Source organism: Tamandua tetradactyla, chromosome 6 (assembly GCF_023851605.1).
Source record: "Tamandua tetradactyla isolate mTamTet1 chromosome 6, mTamTet1.pri, whole genome shotgun sequence".
Taxonomy (NCBI): Eukaryota; Metazoa; Chordata; class Mammalia; order Pilosa; family Myrmecophagidae; genus Tamandua; species Tamandua tetradactyla.
The window spans coordinates 97,540,480-97,561,576 of NC_135332.1; the positions used below are offsets into that span (position 1 = coordinate 97,540,480).

The 21,097-nt window shown below is 39.5% G+C and overlaps 1 pseudogene; it reads right to left on the minus strand.

Annotated features, from left to right (window-relative positions):
* Window positions 1-1,935: 1,935 nt before the first annotated feature.
* On the minus strand, window positions 1,936-13,707 carry LOC143686769 (protein MAK16 homolog; annotated as a pseudogene).
* Between the last annotated feature and the right edge of the window lie 7,390 nt (window positions 13,708-21,097).

The following is a 21,097-nucleotide window of genomic DNA, read 5'->3' on the forward strand; positions in this document are numbered from 1 at the left end:
ATCATATGTAAACATTTACTGGCAACTGTTTGGCTAAGTATGTGCATTTTATAGCACCTGGTATACCCCAGGTATATTGGTTCACCGCAGGAAGGGAGTAGGGTCCTTCACTTACAGCACAAGAGGAGTCAGTAGAAACCATCTCCCTATGTTGGTTGTGGATTGATACTGCCATGGGGTCTGATGTCTCCTATTGAAGCTGAACTTGCTCTAGGTCTTCTCTATGTAGGCAAAATATTGTTCCATGCACGGTTGATGTGAGTCATGTCTGTTGTTTAGTGACCTGGACACCTACAAACCATTGTTGCTATCCTCCATCAAGTGGGAATACTCCCCTGGAGACGGTAATAGGTATCTCTCCTCTGACATTGATTTTTCTGCACTGTACCATTTTGATTACCTTCTCATTTCATTTTCTGCATTTTTAAAAAAATTTTTGATGGCTACCTTGGGGATTATAATTAATATCTTAAATTTATAACAATCTCATTTAATACTGTTCTAGTTTGCTAGCTGCTGGAATGCAACACACCAGAGACAGATTGGCTTTTAATAAAAGGGGATTTATTTTGTTAGGTCTTCAGAGGAAAGGCAGCTAACTTTCCACTGAGGTTCTTTATTACGTGGAAGGCACAGGATGGTCTCTGCTGGTCTTCTCTCCAGGCCCCTGGGTTCCAACAACTTTCCCCGGGGTGACTTCTTTCTACATCTCCAAAGGCCTGGGCCGAGCTGCTTAGGCTGTGCTACGTTGCACGCTCTCATTTAAGAACCAGCCAATTAAGTCACTCATTGCAGCAGACACGCCTCCTAGCTGACTGCAGATGTAATTAGCAACAGATGAGGTTCACGTACCATTGGCTTATGTCCACAGCAACAAGACTAGGTATGCTCACCTGGCCAAGTTGACAACCCGATCTAACTAACACAAATACCACTTTAATTTCAATAGTATAAAAACATTCTGCTCCTTTATATGTATGTTTCCCCCTTTGTTTTTGTCACAAATTACTTCTCTGTGTTGTATTAGTTTAATCAAGTTATTTAATATCAGTTTTTTAATCTCAGGCAGTTTTTAAGCCCTGGATCCAGCATAATTTGCCTTGAGTAGAATGAAGCGGCTGCTTCTTGAACCAGCAGAACATTCCCAAGCATGTTGATAAAAATTTTAAAGTCATATCTGTTCTGGCTGTTCTGTGAACTATCCCGTAGTGACATCCATTCTTTCCTTCTTTGAGTTTGGTATCAAGGTAGAAGGAAAACATAACAACAACAACAAATCAAAGCCTATTTGGTCTCATGTTGGCCAAAAATCTCCAAAGCTAAGAAGATAGCAAGGTGGTGAGTTGTATCAAAAAAGTGCAGCAGGTTTCTGAAGCAGCTCCCTACAATGAAACTTGATATCTGTATTACTTTCCCAAAGAGATTATTTTCTTTCTATCCCAGATTGCATTAATGGAGTTATTTAAGGAAAAGGTATTTTTATACTAAACATTATGTTAGATCTTTTTCCTTCCTTCCTTTTACCCCTATAGGACTAAGGAAAGGAGGACGAGAACAATTTTAAGCTCTGCCATTTAAAAATAAAAGTTTGGGGGGAAAAACAAAGACACCAAGGAAATAGGGGTGCATAGCATTTAAGACTTAGAAATATTTACAACCATAACCTCATCCCAACCTCACGAACTTGTCTGTTGAGCTTCCTGGGCTCATGCTGTTATTTTAATATATATATCAATGCTATAAAAATATTCACACTTTAAGGCTTTCCTCCACTTTCTCTTAGATTTCTTGCCCACAGAAGTGGCAAATATCGAAAACACAAATATTGGGTTAAATACATCATGAAAGCACAAAAATTGGAAGTGTGTATGTGTTTAAGATAAAAGAAAAGAAGTTCAAAATGATCAAGCCTATTTATAAATGCATGAGGAGAAATCACGTGGTTTTGGCCTTGGCCCTGGGCTCTGTCTCCTTCTCATACACAGGCTTGTCTTCTCCACAATGGTCCTTTCAAAGGTGTTTTGCCCTTGTGTTTGGCGTTAAGGGCCTTTTCCTCTTCCTCATTGGAGGATCTGTGATCCTGACCTTCAGCACTCATGAAGTTTATCCAAGTCCTGAAAGCCACTTGTGTCACTTTCCTCTACCTCATTTTTCCCAGCATCACCTTGAAGGCATGGATGGTGAAGTCACAGATGTAGACATATCCTTCTTGTTTCAGACTCTCTAAATTCCTTTTCAGTGGTGTTATCCAGCTGGGTCGCTATGAATGCCTTTTCCTCCCACCTTTTCCCCCTCCATTCCACCTTCTTACTCAAAGGAACAATTTTCCTGGCACTGTAGTGTAGGGGGGACGGGGGGGTGGGAGGTGGGGTTGCATGGTCTGGGAATCGAACCCGGGTGTCCCGCATGGTAGTGTAAGTTTTTGAGTTCAAATTAGGTACTAGATAATCTTGGAGAATCTGCTTACAGTTATGTCGAATAAAACAGCAACAGTGAAGTAGAATTTCATCAATTTGCTCCAGTGCTCTCTCAAAGTTTTTATTGAACCAGACCCATTCCTGAGATGCCAAGGAAAAGCTGTTCATTCTATAACCTTCATATACAAGTAGAACTGTCCTTTTTCTTCATTGATATTGATATACTGATTGTTTGCCAGGGGACAGGATAACCAATTGCATAATCCAATTAGGCTATATGCATTTCGGCAGAAGCTCTGAATCTTGGTCCCTATTTGAAGAACAAAATTGTTTCCTTGTTGTTCTAGTTTGCTAGCTGCTGGAATGCAACACACCAGAGACGGATTGGCTTTTAATAAAAGGGGATTTATTTTGTTAGTTCTTCAGAGGAAAAGCAGCTAACTTTCCGCTGAGGTTCTTTCTTACGTGGAAGGCACAGGATGGTCTCTGCTGGTCTTCTCTCCAGGCCCCTGGGTTCCAACAACTTTCCCCGGGGTGACTTCTTTCTGCATCTGCAAAGGCCTGGGCTGAGCTGCGAGTGCTGAGATGAGGAATGCGAAGCTGCTTAGGCTGTGCTACATTGCGCTCTCTCATTTAAGCACCAGCCAATTAAGTCAAACGTCACTCATTACAGCAGACAGGCCTCCTAGCCAACTGCAGATGTAATTAGCAACAGATGAGGTTCACGTACCATTGGCTTATGTCCGCAGCAACAAGACTAGGTATGCTCACCTGGCCAAGTTGACAACTGAATCTAACTAACACACTTGTGCATTACAGATATCATCGGATTATGCTGTTGGCGGTTCCACACACCACAAATTACTTCTTTGTACACTGTGCACTCTTTAATGTAGATTTATATTATTATTTTATTTGTTTATTTTTGAAATCATATAGGATAAAAGTTAGATATCAAATGTACAATAATATTGGATTTTATATTCGCTTTTGTAGTCACCTTAAATGCTGTCTTTATTATGTCATAGGGTTACATTTCAACATTAAGAACTCCGTTTGCCATGACTTATAGGGGAGATCTACTGGTGAACTCAGGTTTTATCTGGAAATGTCTTAATTCCCACTTTTTTTTCTTTTTTGCATTAGCAGGCACTGGGAATCAAACCGGGTCTCTGGCACAGCAGGCGAAAACACTACCACTACTCCACCATCACCCGCCCAATTCCCTCTATTTTTTTTTTAACTTTTTTGATTGTATAGTATAACATATATACAAAGCAAAGAAATAAAAAGAGCAATAGTTTTAAAAGCACTCTTCAACAAGTGGTTACAGGACAGATCCCAGTGTTTGCCATGGGCTACCATACGATCTTTTCATATTTTTCCTTCTAGTTGCTCCAGAATATAGGAGGCTAGAGGGCTTAAATACTTTTTTATCATCACAATCAACTTTTTTCCTTCTTTTTTTGTGAACCATAACATATACACAAAAAAGCAATAAATTTCAAAGCATAGTACCACAATTGGTTGTAGAGCATACTGCAGAATTGACATGGGTTACAATTCCACAATTTTAGGTCTTTACTTCTAGCTGCTCTAAAATACTGGAGACTAAAAGAGATCTCAACCTAATGATTCAGCATTCATATTCATTTATTAAGTCCTATCTTCTATGTATAATTCCACCATCACCTTTGATCTTTCCATACCTCTCCTAGGGGTTGTGTGGGGTTGATATTGGAAAGATCTATCAAAGTATTGGGTAGGGCAATGAAACTATCTGATGTTCTGGAGAGGCTGGGCTAGGTTTCAGGACTTATCTGGACCAGGGACTCATCTGGAGGTTGTAGGTTTCTGGAAAGTTATCTAATGCCTGGAACTCTTGTGGAATCTTATATCTTGCCCTAGGTGTTCTTTAGGATTGGCTGGAATGGTCCTGATTGGGGGTTGGCAGGTTATGATAGGTACCAAGGTCTAACTGAAGCTTGCATAAGAACAACCTCCAGAATAGCCTCTCAACTCTATTTGAACTCTCTGCCACTGATACTTTATTAATTACACTTCTTTTCACCCCTTTTGGTCAGGATGTAATTGTTGACCCCACAGCATCAGGTCTGGATTCACACCTGGGTGTCAACTCCCACATCACCAGGAAGACTTTCACCCTGGATGTCATGTCCCATGTAGTGGGGGAGGGCAATGGTTTCACCTGCAAAGTTGGGCTTAGAGAGACAAGGCCACTTATGAGCAACAACAGAGGTCCTAGGCATGCCTGTATGTAGTCTAAGCTCCTCTGCTACCTACATAAGCTTCACAAGAGGAAGCCTCATGATTGAGGGCATGGCCTATTGATTTGGGTGTCCCTAAAGTTTGACACAGTATCAGAGGATTCCCTGATGGTAAGGTTTAATAGTTCCATATTCTTTCTTACCTCCCTCAGGGGACTTTGCCAATACTTTTTGATTATCTGTTTAATATACTCTGGGATGTTTCCAGGCATTACAGTAATCTATACAGGATTAAAGGACCTCTTTCTTATTCTGTACTCCCTGTGTTTTAGTTGTTCAAATGAGCTATACAGATAGGTTGAATTAGATTATGCACTACAGAAAATTTCATTTCCAGATCAAATAAAACTTTCTTCCATTAGTCTCAAAGAGTATGTGTGATTCTAAAATATAGACACTGTCTTCCTTACCCCTATGTCCTGAATTACTTTGACCCCAACCTGCTTGGCTTCGTTCTTATATCTAAATATCAGATTATGTATAAAACAGCTTCTTAAAATCCAGAAATAATAATCACTACTTTGAACTTAATGAGTCTCCTCTAAAAGCTTACAATCTAGGCCCCTGTTTTCTTATAAGCATTTTCTAAAGGTACCATACTATTGTTTTTTTTTCATTCTGGCTCTTTTTGTCCCACCAAATGTTCCACATGTTCATTCACATCGTTGCATGCCTCATGACATTGTTCCTTTTTGTAGCAATACAACTTTTGTTCATAAGTATACTCCATCGCTCACCAACCTGCTTCTCTGCCAGTGCATCCTTCAGCCACCTGCATTCAGTGGGCATCATGTAGAGGGCCCGAAGTCCACAGTCCATCAACATTCCCAATTTTAGATAATTTCATTGTTCCCAAGAGACAGAAAACCAACAAACAAACCCTTGTCAAATAGGAAATCTAACCCTTCTCTTAATTCTTGTCCCTCACCCCATTATTTACCTCTGCTGTTGCTGTGGTAGTGCTGATGGTTTCCTTTTGAACATAGGTCATACCATGCAATAGCAGTTTTCCTCCTGTGCCCTGGACTTAAACCCTCTTTATACAAGAATTATATCTTTGAAGTAATTCTTACAAGAACTCATTCATATTTCTAGTGTGAGTCAGTGGGACATGTAGGTCTATACAACCTCTTTCAGTCTTGTTCATCTTCAATATGATAATATTACTTCTAGACCCACTAGAGAATCACCTTCACCCCTATCTATTCTCTTACATTGGAGTTCAACCTCATTAGCAAACAGCTCATCCATCTCTAGTATATATCTCTAAGTCCCCTATCTTCAGTATTATAACCCTCTGATTATAACTTTATGCTGGTCATAAAGTGGAATCATACAGTATCTGTCCTTTTGTATCTGGCTAATTTCACTCAGCATTATGTCCTCAAGGCTCATCCATCTTGTCACATGCTTCAGGACATCATTTTGTCTTACTACTGCATAATATACCATCTTATGTATATGCCACATTTTGTTCATCCACTCATCTGTTAATGGGCATTTGTTTGTTGCCATCTCCTGGTGACTGTGAATAATGCTGCAAATGTCTGTTTCTGTCATTGCTTTCAGCTCTTCTCTGTATATACCAAGTAGTGCTATTGCTGGGTCATAGGGCAACTCAATATTTAGTTTCCTAAGGAACCGCCAAACAGTCTTCCATAGTAGCTGCACCATTATATGTTCCCACCAGCAGTGCATATGTGTCCCAATTTCTCCACATCCTCTCTGACATCTATAGTTTCCTGTTGTTTAATAGCAGCCATTCTTAAAGTATGAGATGGTATCTCATTGTAATCTTGATCTGCATTTCCCTTATAGCCAGTGAAAATGAACATCTATTCATGTGCTTTTGAGCCATCTGTATTTGCTCTTCAGAAAAATGCCTATTCAGATCTTTAGACCATTTTATAATTGGATTGTTTGTTCTTTTGTTGTTGAGTTGAATGATTTCTTTGTATATACAGGAAATCAAACCTTTGTCTGATATGTGATTTCCAAATATTTTCTCCCATTGAGTTGGCTGCCTCTTCACCTTTTTGATAATCTTTTGAAATGCACAAGCATTTGATTTTGAAGAGTTACCATTTATCTATTTTTCCTTTTGTTGCTTATGTTTTGGGTGTAAAGTTTATGAAGCTACCTCCTCTTACTAGGTCTTGAAGATGTTCTCTGCATTTTCTTCTAGAAGCTTTATGGTGCTAGTTCTTATGTTTAGGTGTTTGAGCCACTTTGAGTTAATTTTTGTGTAGCGTATAAGATAGGGGTCTTCTTTCATTCTCTTGGCCATAGATATCCAATTCTTCCATGCCCAATTATTGAAAAGACTATTTTGTCCTGGTTCAGAGGATTTGGGGGCCTTGTCAAAAATCAGTTGACCATAGATTTGGTGGTCTATTTCTGCACTCTCTATTCAGTTCCATTGGTCAATGTTTCTGTCTTTGTACCAGTACCATGCTGTTTTGAGCACTGTGGCCTTATAATAGGTTTTAATGTCAGGGAGTATTAAACCTCCCACTTCGTTCTTCTTTTTTTAGGATGCTTTTAGGTATTTGGGGTCTCTTTCCCTTCCAGATGAATTTGGTAGTTAGCTCTTCTAAATCTTCAAGGTAGGCTGTTGAAATTTCAATTGGCACTGTGTTGAAACTGTAGACCAACTTGGGAAGAACTGACATCTTAACTATATTTAGCCTTCCTATCCATGAGCAGAGAATGTCTTTCCACCTATTTAGATCTCCTTTGATTTCTTTTAGCAATGTCATGTGGTTTTCTGTGTACAAATCCTTTATTTCCCTAGTTAAGTTCATTCTTAAGTACTTGATTATTTTAGTTGCTATTTTGAATGGAATTTTTTCCTTAACTGACTCCTCAGCTAGCTCATTGTTTGTATATAGAAATATTACTGATTTTTGCACATTAATTTCATATCCCACCACCTTGCTGAATTTATTAGCTCAAGTTTGCTATAGATTTCTCAGGATCTTCCTAGTATAGTATCATATCACCTGCAAATAATGAGAGTTTTACTTCTTCCTTTCCAATTTGAATGCTTTTTATTTCTTTGTCCTGCCTGATCGCTCTAGCTAGAGCTTCTACAACAATGTTGAATGATAGCGGTGACAATGGGCATCCTTGTCTTGTACCTGATCATAGGGGGAAGGCTTTCAGTCTCTCTCCATTGAGTACAATGCTGGCTATTGGTTTTTCACATATTTCATTATCATATTAGGTAGTTACATTTGATTCCTATCTTTTAGTGTGTTTTTATCAGAAAAGAATGCTGAATTTTATGAAATGCTTTTTCAGCATCAATCGAGATGATTATGTGACTTTTCCCTTTTGACTTGTTAATAGTCTGTATTACATTAATTAATTCTCTTGTATTGAACCATCCTTGCATTCCTGGTATAAACTCCACTTGGTCATGGTGTATAATTCTTTTAATATGCTGTTGGATTAGATTTGCTAATATTTTATTGAGAAATTTTGCCCCTATGTTCATTAGGGAAATTGGCCTGTAGTTTTCCTTTCTTATAGCATCTTTACCCAGTTTTGGTACTAAAAATGATGTTAGCTTCATAAAATGAGTTAGGTAGAGTTCCTTTTTCCTCAATTTTTTGGAAAAGTTTGAGCAGGATTGGTGTTAGTTCTTTATGGAATGTTTGATAAAATTCCCCTGTGAAGCCATCTGTCCCTGAGTTTTTCTTTGTAGAAAGATTTTTGATGACCAATTGAATCTCTTTACTTGTGATTAGTTTATTGAGATCTTCTATTTCTTCCTGAGTCAGTGTAGCTTGTTTGTGTGTCACCAGGAATTTGTTTATTTCATCTAAGTTGTCTAGTTTGTTGGCATATCGTTGTTCATAGTATTCTCTTTTAATTTCTTCAGGGTCTGTGGTAACACACCCCTTCTTATTTCTGATTTTGTTTTTTTGCATCCTCTCTTTTTTCTTCACCATTCTTGCTAGTGGCCAATAATTTTAGTGATTTTCTCAAAGAAACAACTTTTGGTTTTATTGATTTTTTCTCTTGTTCTTTTGTTGTCCCATTCATTTCTGTCTGCTTTAATCTTTGTTATTTCTCTTCTGTTTGCTGTGGGTTTAGTTTGTTATTCTTTTTCAAGTTCCTCTGGGTGTGCTGTTAAGTCCTCAAATTTTGCTCTTTCATGTTTTTTAATGTAGGCATTTAGGGCAATAAATTTCCCTCTCAGCATAGCCTTTGCCACATCCCATAAGTTCTGATAAGTTGTATTCTCACTTTCACTCATCTCCAGATAGCCCCTGATTTCCCTAGCAATTTCTTCTTTGACCCACCAGTTGTCTAAGAGTGTGTTATTCAAACTCCGTATATTTGTGAATGTTCTCATTCTTTGGTGGTTATCAAGATCTAGCTTCATCCTATTGTGATCAGAGAAACTGTTTTGAATAATTTCAACATTTTTAAATTTACAAAGACCTGTTTTGTGCCCCATTATATGATCTATCCTTGAGTAGTTCCTTGAGCACTAGAGTAGAAGGTATAACTTTGTACTTTGGGGTGCAATGACCTATATATGTCTGTTAGGTCTACTTCATTTATCAAGTTATTTAACTCATCTATTTCCTTGTTGATCTTCTGCCTGGTTGTTCTATCTATAGAAGAGAGTGGTATACTGAAGTCTCCTACTATTATTGTTGAGACATCTATCACTCCCTTCAGTTTTGCCCATGTCCGTCTCATGTACTTTGGAGCTCCTTGATTGGGAGCATAAACATTTATGATTGTTATATCTTCTTCATGAATTGACCCTTTAATTAGTATATAATGTCCTTCTTTGTCTCCTATGATGTCTTTACATTTAAAGTCCATCTTGTCCATTATTGCTATAGATACTACTGCTCTCTTTTGGTTACAACTTGCACGGAAAATCTTTTTCCATCCTTTCACCTTCAATATATTTGCATATTGTGTCTAAGATGAGTCTCTTGTAAGCAGCAGATAGCTGGATTATGTTTCTTAACCCATCCTGCCAATCTGTTCTTTTAATTGGTAAGTTTAGTTCATTAACTTGAAAGTTATTACTGAAAAGGTGTTTCTTGAATCCACCATCTTATTTTTTTTATTTGTCAGACCTATATATTCTTTTCCCTCTTTGTCTTTATATTTTTTAAATTACCCTTAGTGCTACTCTCAATTCTGTGCCCTCTTCCAGACCTCCCTCTCCTGTCTTTTTTTTCAGCTGGAAGAACTCCTTTAGTATTTCTTGTAGGGCCATTCTCTTGTTGACAAATTCTTTCAGGACTTCTTTGTCTGTGAAAACTTTAATCTCCCCCTCAGTTTTGAAGGACAGTTTGTCTGGGTACATAATTCTTGGCTGGAAGTCTTCTTCTTTCAGGATCTTGAATATATCATACCATTGCCTTCTCATCTCCAGGGTGCTAGTTGAGTAGTCTGAACTCAGTCTTGTTTGGTTTCCTTTGTATGTAGTAGATTGTTTTTTTCTTGCTGCTTTCAGGATTTTCTGCTTTCCTTCAACATTTGACAGACTCATTAGTATGTGCCTTGGGGAAGACCTATTTGGATTTATTCTGTTTGAAGTTTGTTGGGCTTCTTTGACTTGTATATTTATGTCCTTTATGAGGGTTGGGAAGTTTTCCCCCATTATATCCTCAACTACTCTTCCTAGGCCTTTATTTCTCTCTTCTCCCTCTGGGACACCAGTGATTCTTATATTCATGTGCTTTATTTTGTCTTTCCTTTCCCTGAGTTCCCATTGAATTTTTTCCGTCTCTTTTGCCATTTGCTTTTTTGAGTCTTCAAAGTCAATTATTGTGTCCTCTATATCACTTATTCTTTCTTCTGTCTCTTCAAATCTGGTGTTGTGTGCCTCTAGTATGTTTTTTATTTGGTCAACAGCATCTTTAATCTCTGTGACTACTGCTATTTTTTTATTCTTTCAAATTCCTCTGTGTGCTCTTCTGCTGTCTTTTTGATCAACTTTATGTCGTTTTCTATCCCACTTATTTTATTAACTAGAGTTGTATGAACATCTTTGATTAGTCGTTCCAAGGTCTGTGTCTCCTCTGCAAATATTTTCTCCCATTCTGTGGGTTGTTGCTTCCTTTCAAGAAGTTTAAACTTCATTAACTTCATGGTATATACTCCTCTAGACTAGGTATTAAAAACCTCATTTCTCTGAGGAGAAATTGAAGCATAAAGAGGTTAAATGACCCTTCTAAAGCTGTAACTATTTTTCAAACTCACCATGACTGATTCTAGAGTTTTCCTTTTACCCATCATGCTAGCTTGTCTCCATAAAGGCCTACTTGATTTTATAAAACTTTATGAGAAACAACTGTTGTACACAAATGAAGAGGGTCAGAGTGTGCTTACAGTACATTAGGGGCTAAAGATGAGAAGCATTTCAAAGGCTGGGTAGGCTTTAGGATCTGCCAGTTCTAAATAATTCTCATCCTGCAGTAATGATATCAACCTACAGTTAAGTATTCGGAGGGACTCCTCATGTCCTGAGGCTTGTTAATACTGATAGGAATAAAGGTTCTAATGTCAAATCAGATCATTTCCCCTCCCTAGTTTGAAGCAGGGGAGAATCCCACCTAGTTTGGAATAAAATCCTTACTGTGGTGTACAAGCCCTCGTGTGATCTAGCCCTTGCCAATTTCTTATCTCTCACTACTTTTCCTTTTCTTACTATTTTCCAGTCAAATGTGCCTTATTCTCACTCCCAAACAATCCAGGCTTGTATATGCTGGAGCCTTTGTACCTGCTATTCTGCCAGCCTGGAACATGTTTCTCTCACATCTTCTCACTTCTGGCTTCTTTAGGTGTCAGTTCGAGCCCTTCCTTTAGAGGGGTTATCCATGACCCTATCCGAAGAAGAATGACTTCCATCCCTCAATATACATACTTCAATTTTTTCACAAAATTTATCATGGTCTGCAATGTTTCATATCTTATCTCCCACTTATTATCTATCTTCTCTAAAGAAAATAAGTTTCATGAGAACCAAAACCTTGTTCTTTCTGTTAACAGCTGTTCTAGTTTGCTAGCTGCCAGAATGCAATATACCAGAAATGGCTTTTAAAAAGGAGAACTTAATAAGTTGCTAATTTACAGTTCTAAGGCCAAGAAAAGATCACAATTAAAGCAAGTCAATAGAAATGTCCAATCTAAGGCTTCCAGGGAAAGATACCTTGGTTCAAGAAGCCTGACGAAGTTCAGGGCTGCTTTCTCAAGTGGAAGGCACATAGCAAACACAGTCACAGTTTCTCTCTTGGCTAGAAGGGCACATGGCGAGCAAGGTGTCATCTGCTAGCTTTCTATCCTGGTTCCTGGTTTTATGAAGCTCCCTGGGGAGGTGTTTTCCTTCTTCATCTCCAAAGGTCACTGACTTGTGGACTCTCTGCTTCATGGTACTGCAGCATTCTCTGCTCTCTCCGAATCTCTCATTCTCCAAAATGTTCCCTCTTTTATAGGACTCCAGAAACTAATCAAGACCCACCCAAATGGGTGGAGACATGTCGTCACCTAATCCAGTTTAACAACCCATTTTGACTAAATCACATCTCCAGGGAGATGATCTGATTACAGTTTCAAACATACAGTATTGAACAGGGATTATTCTACCTTTATGGAATGGGATTTCGATTAAAACATGGCTTTTACATGTTTTATGAAAGGACATGCATCCTTTCAAACCAGCACAACAGCTATATCCCCAACTCTGAGAATAGTGTTACATTGTAAGCATTCAATACATATTCACTACATGAATTAATAAAAGTCCTGGGCCCAAGTCAATTCTGAAGAATTTGTAGAATTTGGACTTCCCAGCCTGAGGTTTTAAGGGCAATTTCCAAGAGTTACTCTTTCCAACTACTCCTCTATTTTACACCTAGGAGGGAGGAGTGCTGCAGTGTTTCTGGTAGCTGGCCTCAAAATTTGTCATGGGTGGGCCAGGGTACCTCAGCAGGCAGAGTTCTTGCCGGCCATACCGGAGACCCAGGTTCATTTTCGTTGCCTGCCCATGCAAAAAAAAAAAAAAAAAAAAGTTTATCATATTATGTAGCCTCACTGTTTCTAAGCCCAACTCTGCAAGTGGAATCATTGCCCTCCCCTCTACGTGGGACATGACATCCGGGGGAGAAAGTCTCGCTGGCAGCGTGGAAGACTTTCTGAGGAGTCCGGCCCTGGCACCGTGGGATCAACGATTTCATCCTCCCAAAGTCCCTCTGTGATCTACACTCTTCTTTCTAAAGCCATTTGAAACTATCGAAACAGGAATAAGAGGAAACAGCCAACACCAAGGAGAAACTGACTGAATTTCTATAATAGGTACTTGCGTCATAGACATAGTCTAGAAAACTAAAGAAATGCAAATGATCAGGCTCAATATAACTATGTTAGTTATCATCTTCATATATCGTTTGCATATATGGTCGCCAAGATCAGTCATGGAAAACAAGGATATATGGCCACATGGGGAATAAAACAGGAAAGCCTTTCTGAGAAAAGTCAGTTATGTTGTCAGCACAACGATCGCTGAGAGGCAATCACAGATAACATGTTCCTCCGGGTAGAAAAAAGAAAAATATCTAAACCCTAATTATTTCCGGAAATTGCTGCTGAAGAGCTCAAACTCATACGGGAGAGGTTAGCGAAGCGCATCCTCTGAGAACTTACAGTGTAGATTTCCCGGGAACTTAACACCTGAAGTCAGAGACCAGGAAGGTGAAAGGGAAAACGGAGGCAGCCAATCGGCGGGCCCAGCGCTGGCGAGCTCCGCCCCCGGCTTCCAGAAGTCGCTCGGGGGCAGTTTCACAGCTCGAGCTTTCCAATACGCTAATAGGGGCGAGTCCTCGGCCGCGAAGACGCAGGGTGCTGGGCTTGAACCTGGGAGAGTCTGGACGGCGAACCTCACGGCAAAGCGCGCTCTGGTCCCTAGGCTGGGCGCGTCGCCGGAAGTCCAGGTCCAGCCACGCAGGGGCCAGACTCCTGGAGCTCATAATACGCCTCACTGCGCCTCCGCCTCCATCTTCGGCGCTCTACTCTAGTGACTTTTATACACTTTTTTGTAAAGACTATTTTTTGGTCAGGTATGATCCCTGAAATTTTCTTTGCTTATTCATCAGCTAGTGACCAGCGATTTCCTTAAATATGTGGAAAGAGGAGAAAAAAAAGGCTCCTGGGCTTTTTTGTATGTCTGTTTTTTGAACCCAAACTGATAACCTTTGCACCAGACACTAGTGGCTGGTTCATCTGTGTTTGAGTGTTTGATGACTGCCCTCCATGTAGCTATTTCTCTGTCCTGGGAGACTTCTGAGTTAAGTGAAATAAAGGGATGAAATTTGCAATAGCCTTTCAAGGAGTAAACCAACAGATGAAAACAATTATTTACAAGGTTTACTATGCTCCCTTTGCCACCAGGAAATCATATCAGAAATACTAACTCTGACTTCAATGACACCAGCGTGCCCAGGAGGGGGATAGAAGGCAAGGGCAAGTTAAAATGTTACAGAGCTCTTCTACCAGGTTTGAGTCGTCTGTTGTTCTCTCAGTTGCTGTAAATCCCTGATTATTTTCAGAATTCTGATAAAGTTGACTCTGATAATTTTTGCCAGTTTTTTCAGCATTTCCGTGGCGGAATGGGCCAAGTTTTACTGCCATCATTGTCATTTTTGTTTTACATATTTTGAGACTATAGGGGGTGCTACGTATTTAGGATTAGCATATTTTCCTAAAGAATTATCTATTATTCTGTAGTGATCAATTTTATTGTTAATTATACTTTGCAACAAGGTATGTATTTTTAAATAGCCATATTGATCTAGTGCACCATATTATTCACCCACAGAAAAGTTTACAATTCAATGATTTTTAGTATATTCACAGGATTGTACAACAATCATCATAATCTGATTTTAGGACATTCTGTTTTCCCCGAAAGAACTCCTTTACCTATTAACAGATACACCACATTGCCACCCCCGCCCCCACCCTAGGCATCTACTGATCTACTTCTGTCTCTATAGATTTGTCTTTTCTGGATTTTCATATTAACAGAGCATGTGATCTTTTATAACTGAATTCCTTCACTTATAACAATGCTTTCAAGATTCTTCCATGTTTGCCCCTTTTATTGCTGAATAATAATCTATTGTACGGACATGTCACATTTATCCATTCATTAAATGATGGACATTTGGGTAGTTTCCTCTTTTGGTCTATTATGAATAATTGTGCAAAAATTTTTCTGTGGATATATGCTTTCATTACCTGAAGTTTATTTCACTTCATATTAATATAGCTAGGCCAGCTTAATTTTGCTAGTAATTGTTGAATATATTTTCCATCCATTTATTTCAGTTTTTTTATACCTATATCTGTTAGATGTCTCTTGTAATTAACATATAATTCTTTTGTCCAGTCTGATACGTCTTGTCATTTTGTCAGCAAATTTAGTCCATTCACATTTGTAATTACTATAATTTTTGGATTTGTTTCTACCTTATTATGAAATTTATTGTTCTGTTCCTCTCCTTTCTTCTTTTGACTTGCCTATCCTGTATTTCAAACACCTCCCTCCTCAACTAGTTTGGAACATACATTTATTTATCTTGTTTTATTTAATCTTATAAATGTTCAGTCTAAAGAGAATGACTATTTCCCTCTTAATCTCTGACAGTACAAGAACCATAAATTTCAGCTTCTGTTATTTCTCCTTCTGCACGGTTTTTAACTTTTTATTTTGAAACAATCATGGATTCAGAAGAATTTGCAAAGATGCTACAGAGTCCTAAGTACACCACACCCGGTTTTCCCCAATGGTTGCATTTTATATAACCAGTAAATTAACATTATTATAAAGTGTGTGTATTGTTCTATGCCATTTTATCACATGTAATATACCTGATCACTACCACAATCAAGATACAGAGCAGTTCTGTCACCACAGAGATTTTCATGCTACCCTTTTAGAATCACACCCACCACCCTCTTACCCAACATTTTTACCTTCCAAAAACCACTTACATCCTATCTGTAAAATGTTGTCTCTTTGAGAATAGTATGTTAATGGAAGCATAAAATATGTGGCCTTTGGAGATTGAGATTTCTCACTCTTCATAATGCCTTTGATTTCTGTGCCAATATGAAGCTGTTATGTACCCAGAAAAGCCATGTCCTTTTTCCTGATACAATCTTGTGGGGTCAGCCATGTTTCTTTAATCCTTATTTAATATTTAAGGTGGAGACCTTTGATTAGATTATTTCCACGGAGATTGACCCACTCAATTGTGGGCATGCCCTTTGTGATTAGATTACTTCCATGAAGATGTAGCATGCCCAATTGTGGGTGTGGCCTTTGATTAGATGGAGATGTGACTGTGCCTATCCAAGGTGGGTCTTGATTAGTTTATTAGAGTCCTGTAAAGGGAGACGTTTCAGAGAAACCTCAGCTGCAGATACTTGAAGAACAGTTGCTTCAGAACCGACAGAGACGCAGTCATTTGGAGATGCTTGGAGTGCCAACAGAGAGAGCAGGTGTCTGGACATGGACATTGGAGATGTAGAGCCCAGCACATGTCTCCATGTGCCTTTCCAAGAGGAGCTAAGCAAATCAGAATCCAGAGTTGTGTCCCAAAGCAGCTAAGTGAAAGCCCACAGATGCTTAGAGAAGAAATCACTGGCACCAGCAGTTGGAAGCAACAGAACCAGGAACAAGGCAGATGCCAGCCATGTGCCTTCTCAGTAGCAGACATCTACCTTTCTTGAGCTAAGGTGTCTTTCTCTGAATGCCTTCGTTTGAACATTTTTATGGCCTTTAGAACTATAAACTTGTAACTTAATAAATTCCCTTTATAAAAGCCATTCTATGATGGTTTGAATCTGTTGCATACCCCTAGAAAAGCCATGTCTTAATCCTCATTCAATATTGCTGGATGGTATCTTTTTTATTGTTTCCATGGAGATGTGACCCACCCAATTGTGGTTCATAATTTTTTAAAAATACTTTTCTTGTAAACAACATACAAACATTCTTGACATGGTTACAATTAATGGCTCCCAATATCATTACATAGTTGTGTATTCATCACTATGATCATTTTTTGAACATTTGCATCTCTCCAGCAAAAGAAATAAAAAAGAAAAAGGAAAAAAATCACACATACCATACCCTTTCCCCCTCCCGCTCATTGATGAATGATATTTCAATCTACTTAATCTATTTTAACTTTTGTTTCCCCTATTATTTTATTTCTTATCCATATTTTGTACTCATCCATCCATACCATAGATAAAAGGAGCATCAGACAAAAGGTTTTCACAATCAGGCATACTGCAAAAGCTATATCATTATACAATCATCTTCAATAAACATGACTACTGGAACACAGCACTACAGTTTCAGGTACTTCCCTCTAGCCACTCTAATACACCATAAACTAAAAACGAGATAGCTATATAATGCGTAAAGATAACCTCCAGGATATCCTCTCGACTCTGTTTGAAATCTCTCAACCATAGACACTTCATTTTGTCTCATTTCTCTCTTCCCCCTTTTGGTCAAGAAGGTTTTCTCAATCCCTTGATGCTGAGTTCCATCTCACTCTAGGATTTCTGTCCCATATTGCCAGGGAGATTTACACCCCTGGGAGTTATGTCACACATAGAGGGGGGAGGGTAATGAGTTTGCTTGCCATGCCAGCTGAGAGAGAGAGAGAGAGGCCACGTCTAAGCAACAAAATAGGTTGTCTGGGGGTGACTCTTAGACCTAATTTTAAATAAACTTGACCTATCCTTTGCAAGATAAGTTTCAGAGGGGCAAACCCTAAGATTGAGGCTTCAACCTATTGACTCGGCCATCCCCATTGCTTGTGAGAATATCAGGAATTCTCCAAATGGGGAAGTTGAATTTTTCTGGAGGTGGTAATTTTGATTAGATGGTTTCCATGGAGATGTGTCTCCACCCATTCAAGGTGGGGTTGCTTACTGGAGCCTTTTAAGAGGGAACCATTTTGGAAAAAGCTTTATAGCCACCAGAGCTAGAAGAGCCATCAGAACCAACAGAGCCCACACAGCCAGAGATTTGGAGAACATTCCCAGGAGAGCTTCGTGAAACAAGGAAAACACCTGCAGGGGAGCTTCATGAAACAAGAAGCCAGGAAAGAAAGCTAGCAAATTGTGCTGGTTTGAAAGGATGTATGTCCCCTAGAAAAGGCATGTTTTAATCTAAATCCCATTTCGTAAAGGCAGAATAATCCCTATTCAATACTGTATGTTTGAATCTGTAATTAGATCATCTCCCTGGAGATGTGACCCAATCAAGAGGGGTTGTTAAACTGGATTGGGGGATATGTGTCTCCACCCATTTGGGTGGGTCTTGATTAGTTTCTGGAGTCCTATAAAAGAGGGAACACTTTGGAGAATGAGAGATTCAGAGAGAGCAGAGCAGAATGACATAGCCATGAGAAGCAGAGTCCACCAGCCAGCAACTTTTGGAGATGAAGAAGGAAAATGCCTCCCGCAGCTTCATGAAACAGGAAGTCAGGAGAGAAACCTAGCAAATGATGCTGTGTTCACCATGTGCCATTCCAGATGAGAGAGGAACCCTGACTGTGTTCACCATGTGCCTTCTCACTTGAGAGAGAAACCTTGAACTTCATCGGCCTTCTTGAACCAAGGTATATTTCCCTGGATGCCTTGGATTGGACATTTCTATAGACTTGTTTTAATTGGGACATTTTCTCAGTCTTGGAACTGTAAACTGATTAAATTCCCCTTTTTAAAAGCCATTCTGTTTCTGGTATATTGCATTCTAGCAGCTAACAAACTAGAACACAAACTTTGCCATGTGCCCTCCCAGCTGTGAGAGAAACTCTGAATTTCATTGGCTTTTCTTAAGTGAAGGTAACCTTAATTTGGACATTTTCATGGCCTTTGAACTGTAAACTTGCAACTTAATAAATTCCCATTTTAAAAGCCATTCCATTTCAGATATATTGCATTCTGGCAGTATTAACAAACCAAAACACTATCCAAGTTGTTCTGTGTATGAATAGTTCATTCTTTTTGTGTGTGTGTGCGGGGGGGGGGGGGGTGCGTGGGTCAGGAATCAAACTCAGATCTCCCACATGGCAGGTGAGCATTCTACCACTAACCACCTGTGCACCCAATTCATTACTTTTCATTGTGGAATATGACTCCATGATGTGGATATACCAGCATGGTTAAACATTCATTTATTGTAAGTTATTTTAATTGTTTACACTCTTTTGGCTCTTGTGAAAAATCATGTACAGGTTGCTTTTTGTGTGTGCACATAAGTTTTGATATCTCTAGGATAAATGCCCAAAAGTGCAATTGTTGAGTCACCTAACTATATGTTTAAACATTCCCACCAGCAATGTGTAAGATCTAGTTTCTCCACTTCCTCATTAGCCTTCATATTTCACTATTTTTATTTTAGCTGTTTTAACATGTGTGTAGTGGAGTCTCACTGAAGTGTTAATTTCAGTTTTCCTAATGGCAAGTGTATTAGTTAGGGTTCTCTAGAGAAACAGAATCAACAGGGAACACTTGCAAATATAAAATTTATGAAAGTGTCTCACGTGACCGTAGGAACCCAGAGTCCAAAATCCACAGGGCAGGCTGCGAAGCCGATGACTCCGATGGATGGCCTGGATGAACTCCACAGGAGAGGCTCACCAGCCAAAGCAGGAATGGAACCTGTCTCCTCTGAGTCCTCCTTAAAAGGCTTCCCATGATTGCATTTAGCATCACTAATTGCAGAAGACACTCCCCTTTGGCTGATTACAAATGGAATCAGCTGTGGATGTAGCTGACGTGATCATGACCTAATCCTATGAAATGTCCTCATTGCAACAGACAGGCCAGTGCTTGCCCAATCAGATGAACAGGTACCACAACTTGGCCAAGTTGACACCTGTCCCTAACCATGACAGCAAGCTATGTTGAACATCTTTTCATGCTTTTTGTTTTCCATAAAGCCTCCTCATGAAATATCCCTTCATGTGTTTTGCATATTTTCTAATTGGATTTTTTTTTTTTACAGTTGTGTTTCTAGAGTTCTTTATTCTAGGTAATAGTCCTTTGTTACAACATGTGGTTTGCAAATACTATCTCCGAACCTGTAGCTTGTCTTTTCATCCTATTAATAGGGACTCTCAAAGAGTAAAAAGTTTCTTTTAAGGATCATGCTTTTGATGTTGTATTTATGAACACTTCACTAAGCCCTAGGTCTCAAAGTCTTCTTTCCTGCATTTTATTAGTAATGTTTTCTAGTTTTATATTTGACATTTAAATCTGTGGTTCTTTTTGAGTTAAATTTTGCATAAGAATTGAGACAGGTTCCAGAGAAGATGGCGGCTTAGTAAGACGCGCGGGTCTTAGTTTCTCCTCCAGAACAGCAACTAAAGAAACAGAAACAATATGAAACAGCTCCCGGAGCCACGACAGAAACCAAAAAGACAGCGTACCCCATTCTGGAACGGCTGAACAGACAGGGAGAATCTGCTGCGGCGAGATACCCGAGGGGCACGCGTTTTTCCGGTCGGGGCGGCTAGCGCCTGGGGTCCCCTCCACGCACGTGGCTCCCCGGTCTGACTGGGAACGTTGGATAGCGGGGCCCTCCTGCCATGCTTGGCATCTCGGGCCAGCTGGGCAATTTGGACCGGCACTCCCCCAAGCCGCGGCGGCCGGCGACCCCCCCTCCACGCGCAGTTTCCCGGGCCGACTGCGGGGGATTGGCAAGTTAAAGGAGCCACAGCATCTTTTACTGGTGGGACCTGCAGACAGATGAGTGCCATGAGCGCCACCTACTGGGCAGGAAAAGAAAAACAGAGCCCAGAGATTTCACAGAAAAACCTCTCAACCAGCCAGGTCCCACACCCAGGGAAATCTGATCAAATGCCCAGACACCAGCAGAAAATAATGGATGACGCTCGGAAAATTGAAGATATGTCCCAGTCAAAGGAACAAACCAATGGTTCAAATGAGATACAGGAGCTGAGACAACTAATGCTGAATATACGAACAGAAATGGAAAAACTCTTCAAAAACCAAATCAATAAATTGAGGGGGGACATGGAGAAGACATGGGCTGAACAAAAAGAAGAAATAGAAAATCTGAAAAAACAAATCACAGAACTTATGGGAGTGAAGGACAAAGAAGAAAAAATGGAAAAAACAATGGATACCTACAATGGTAGACCTAAAGAGACAGAAGCTACAATTAGTGAACTGGAGGATGGAACATCTGAATTCCAAAAAGAAACAGAAACTATAGGGAAAAGAATGGAAAAACTTCAGCAGGGTATCAGGGAACTGAATGACAATATGAAGCGCACAAATATACGTGTTGTGGGTGTCCCAGAA